The sequence below is a fragment of the Chinchilla lanigera genome, unplaced genomic scaffold, assembly GCF_000276665.1.
Source record: "Chinchilla lanigera isolate Chin_1 unplaced genomic scaffold, ChiLan1.0 scaffold00089, whole genome shotgun sequence".
Classification (NCBI taxonomy): domain Eukaryota; kingdom Metazoa; phylum Chordata; class Mammalia; order Rodentia; family Chinchillidae; genus Chinchilla; species Chinchilla lanigera.
The window spans coordinates 1,929,107-1,934,894 of record NW_004955490.1 but is presented as its reverse complement, the minus strand read 5'-3'; positions in this window follow the sequence as shown (position 1 = coordinate 1,934,894).

Genomic DNA, 5,788 nt, shown 5'->3' with positions numbered 1-5,788 from the left:
TGTAACTCATAACTGAAAACAATGCTTTTGACTCATACTGTCTACTCAAAGAAGTTTATCACCTTCCTGGTTTTAGAAATTGCCTTTGTTTTGATGTAGAATTACAAAATACAAATATTTTCTCCTCCTCCTCCTTCTTTCTGTTTTCTGTTCTTGTACTGGGGACTTGAACTGGCCTTGCCTTTTTCTGATTAGGCCATAGCTCTACCACTAAGCTAAATCCCCATCCCACCCCTCTTTTGTTTTGAGACAGAGTATTTCTAATTTTCCCAGCCTGGGCTTGAAGTTGCAATCCTCCTGTCTCAGTCTCCAGAGTGGTTGGAATTATCAGTGTGCACCACCATGCCTGGCATTTTTTTTGCATGTCACATCCACTGCTATTTTACATAAGCATAGAGTTATTTCAGTAATCAATTCTTTTTCCCACATAAACAAATAAAACAACATACATTTTTCATTTTGTTATTAATTTAAGTGAAATTTTATACTTTATAGTATTTCATATGCTTTATTTCACAAACTATTTTTTGAGCTCTTTATGGATACACAGAAATAGTCCAGCTGATATAGTAGATATATATGTAAGTTACCTTCCTGATGGTGTTTATAAGAGTCCCATGAAGAAGTAAGGGAGAAGTGAAACTATCTAGCTGCTGCAGTGACATTCATGACAAAGTCCAAACATGTATTCAGCCATGAAAGTCTCTACTCTGTATATACTTAATACGCCACTAGGCCAACTCTTCCCTTTCTCTAATTCTATTGCTCCTGCAGCTCTTGGCTAGATTTCCCCCTAATCTCACTCACACTTAGATTCATCCAAACAAGGATCCTGTTGGTTTAAGCAGTCATCAGACAGTACAGAGAATCTTCATTGGTTCATAACAAGGGTCAGGGTACCTCCTAAGTGAATGTCCAGGTTTTAGACTGCTGCCTTTGTTTCAGGTGGAAACAACTGTGGCTTAGTGTTGGAAGACCACGGAGGTATTAAGATGTTGCACAGGGAAAGGCTCCGAAAGAAGGTGGAGTCCGGCAACCCTCAAAATCCTTGATTCATTTTTGTATGATTAACGCGTCATGCATAAAGCTTGAAATCCTTTTGCATTTTATGTGTTTTCTATTTTGATTTTAAGTCATTAAAAGCAACTATTTTGGTCATTATTTTAATCAGGCATCATTTGGTTGCAACAGAAATAAAAGTCAAGTTAAAGGTGAAGATGGGGCCCTTCATCAAAAGACAAGATTATGCAAAGCATAAGGGACTATTTCACAGAAAATCAATGATAGAAAGTGAATATAAATCTCAGAAAAGACTTTCCAAAACACAGTCTCTTTTTCTGAGTTCATAATTTTCTCTCCCTTTATAATGACTCTATTTATATAAGGACTCCAATAACATACCTCAACTAATTTGAGGTATTTAGTCTCTAAAAACATACCTAAAATAATGTATTTAGTACCTTCCAAATTCAACAGCCATAAACAATTGGTCCAGCTGCTTCAGATTTTTCTGATTTACCCAGCCTCATCATTGGATTCGTTTCTGCTGAATCTGGTCCAATCATTCCTAGAAAGAGATTGGTGAGGTCTTTTCACACAAATATGGCTGGAGAGTATCCTAAGAATGGAGAGTAGTTTTCAGAGAAGAGGAGATTCCCATGATGTACCCAATACATCTTGTCCTTTTCATTTAAATAATATTTTTTGACAAGACATTTCACAATAGTGAATTTGTAAAGAGTAAATAAGCAAATGAAAAAATGATCATCATCATTTGTAATTGTGGCAACGCTAATTAAAACCACAAATTCACACCTGTTAAATGGTGTAAAAATTGTGGCAAGCATGTAGAGCAAATGATATAAATGCTTTGGAAAGAGTTTAGCAGTTTCTGAGAAAGTTAAACATATACTTCTTCAATAGAAATAAAGAAGTTTTGTGGCGGCTATTTATCTCAAATGAGATTGTCAGTAGCTTACGCATATCTCTATAGCAACAGCTACTAACTGAATGTTGAACACAGAATGGATATTACTGCATTCCTTTATTTATATATTTTCAAAATATTCATTGAAGATAGGAAATTGTCCATGTTTTCATGAAGCTTACATTTAATAAAGACCCAATTATTGATTGAACCAGTGTTTTCTCCTTAATAATTATAAAGTGAACACCCCTATAGCCACAGCCAAACAAACAAAACAAAAAAAAAACTATTGTCAAAATTCTCAATCCCTTCATAGTCACAACCCCTTTTATCTGCAACCTAAAGATGGCCATAAGGTTATCTTTGATACAAATCATGATGTTTTCTGTTTATTTTTTATGCTCATGTTACATATTGCTGAGCATTATAGTTTAGTTTTGCCTATTTTTGAAATATGTATAAATGGAATCATTAAGTACTTGATTCATGATTTTGTGCTTGACTTCCTTCACTCACTATTATGCTTGTTATATGTGCAGCTGTAGATAACTTTTGTTGCTATTTAATATGGATCAGTATTTTTAAATAAATATCTTTCCTGGCTTAAATTTGCTCAATATGAAATTAATTCATGTATATTTAGTATTTTTTCACAGTAGATGTATTTAACCTATGCAGAAACTTCACAGAAATATAATCACATAACACCCACTCTTCTGTCTCTGGCTTCTTTTTCTAAAAATAATGCTTTTAGACTTCATTCACAATTTTGTATGCATTTTTTTTGTTTGCTTTTAGTTTTTAAAATACATTACAGTGTCTCACAGGTCTGTTCATTATTTTTTAGTCTTTATTTTTTCTACATTACTTAGACTGGGTCATGAGGCTTGCTAAAGCTTAGTTTGAGCAACATGTCTGTTTTTTCACTAATTCAACAATTCAAATTAGAAAATTTAAGTATGAGTTTATGCATATTGGTTTAATATCATGATAAAAGTTTACATGTTCTAGAAGACAGTTATTTAGAGATCATGAAAAGAAGAACATTTAAGTAAGAATTAATCAGTTGAAGAAAAATGGGAAAATTTTCAGGGAGTAGGAGCAATATATACAAAAATCAAAGGTATTAGAAACTGGAGAAGTTCAGAAAATGCCACCTCAAATAAGCCACTTGGGTGTGCTGATGATTCTGCCTGAGAGCAGGGAGGGAGCAGCCCGCACAGGGAAGGGTTTCCCCTGAACTTCCCCTTTCTGCAAAGACAGAGCCTCTAAAATGAATGCTATTGTCTCTTACATGGGAATGTAATGAACCATGGAAAACTAACTGTATGAAGGAGAATTCTGGAGGTCCACCCATTCATCATTTACACAAATAATTTACTCTCCCCTATAAAGACAGTATATAAATTTCTTGAATTCACTGTGTTTGTGGGTATGTATGTATTTACTCCTCTTTTATGTAAGGACCCAGTATATGCAATAAATTTAAATACCTTCTCTTGCATTAGTCTGTCTTCTGTCAGTTCATTTTATTGAATGCATTATCAAACTCACAGAGAGTAGAGGAAAAGTCTTCCCGTCCAGATAAGAGCATTGCACATTTGCTGAATCCCATCCAGTTTGGTATTGCTTCATTTTATTATTTTTTAAAAGAAAGAGTCAATTTTTTTTTTTCTTCTGTCATGTCAGTTTTCTAAAAATCTGGTTTTTGTGAACGATCCTATGTAAGGTGGAACACAAACCTACCTCTTTGATAATTACTCATTTCCTAGGAACTTCCCAGGTAGACATGAAATTACATGATAATAAACTTCTTTCTCTCATTGATTTGTCTTCATTACAGGGCTCTGTTCTTCCCTACATGAGAATAAACAAAGAAACTTGATCAGAAAAAGAAAAAAGAGATTTATAATTCTTAATAATAAGACTTATTATAAAACTATATTGGTCCAGATGATGTGGCAATGTTCAAATGAAAGATATATAGGTCAAAGGAACAAAATAGAAAATCTGAAAATAAACACACACACACACACACACACATTATTAATCAATTTTGATGAAGGTGCAAACACAGTTCATTAATGAACTTTTTAAAAAACTATTACTGCTTCAGTTGTACATCATATGGAAATAAGTGACTGTGGAATTTTATCTTATACTACATGTATAAGGAAATCTACATAGAGCATGTAAGAAAACTAAAAATTGTTTAAAAGGAAATAGGAGAAAATCTTAGTGACCTTAACATAGGTAAAGATTATTTTTGAAAAGCACAAAAACAAATCACAGATAAAAATCATAAAATATGTACTTTAAAATATTACCATATAAAAGACACCCTTAAGAAAAGGAAAAAGCAAAACAAACTGAAAAAACTTTTCAACCTCCCAAAAAATAACAGAAAAAAAGCTTTTATCCAGAATGTATAAGGAACTCTACAATGCAATAGCAAAAAGAACATAACCAAGTAAAAAAATGGACAAATGGACACTTTACAAAAGAACATATATGAATGGTTAGTAAGTATATTAAAAATGTTCAGTTTCATTAGTTACCAGATAAATTCAATTTAAAGCCAAAACCAAGACGATATTAAAAACATCAAAAACAAGAACAAAAACAAACCCAGAAACCACTACCCATTCAAATTATCAAATTAAAAACAAACCATACAAACTGTTGGTGAAAATGAGTAACTGAAAAATCACATAAAATGATGCAAGTGTTTTTTAAAACATTTTTGCTGTTTCTTAAATAGTTAATTATATACCAACCATTCCACTCAAAGATATCTCCTCAAAATGTTCACAAAAAGACTTGTATCTCAATGTACATAGTTGTTTTTATGTAGAATACTCCCAAATGGAAAACAATCCAAAAGGTTCATCAACAGAGAAATGGACTATAGTACATCCATATGATGGGATACTGCTTGGTAATACGGTGGCATGAATTATTGATATGGTCCACAATGTGGATAATCTCAAAATCGTTATGTTGTTAAAGAAGCCTGACATCTCCCCTTTTGAAAAGTGTATGATTTTGACCTCACTTACATAAATTTCTGATTAATCTATGGTAAAGGGAGATCTGTGGTTGTCTGAGGAACAAAAGACAGGAAACACGCACATGTGGATTTAGCCACGCTTTGACCCACCAGAGGACCTAGGAAATGTTAAATATCTAGTTCTGTTTAACTTTTCTTGGGGAGTGCTGGGGATAGAAGCTATCAGCATTAGGGAGCTAGAGAAATAGCTTATTTTGTAAAAATCTTAATTTTTAAAGATCCAGTTTAGCCTCTAGGGTACATATATGCCATTATAAATGTTGTATGCAACTTTTTTTTATTTTAAAGAGAAAAAAACCAAAATAACAATGAAGAAAAAAACAATAAAAAAAGATAGAGAATTTCAAAACAAGATGATAGGAATTAACAATGGTTGTTATATTACATATTGTTACCTTCAATGAAGTTGCTCAGATTACCAGATGTAAGAATGCAAGATTGATCAATTAAAGACAATAACAAGTAATAAAATATTAGAAATGATACAGAGCTTCATTAAACAAGATGATAGGAATTCAACATTAGTTGTTATATTACATATTATTGTCTTCAAATGAGTTGTTCCCATTACCAGTTATAAGCACTCAAAATTGGTCAAGAAATAAAATTTGAGCTTTAACTGTTTCTTTTAATAAGCCAGTACACATCAGCAGTACACTTATCTTAGCTATGCTTGTATATATATATTTTTTCCTTTTTTATTTTAAAGAGAAAAGAACAAATACAAAATAACAAAACAAAGACATAGGGGCTGGGGATTTAGCTCAGCGGCAAAGCGTCTGCCTGGCAAG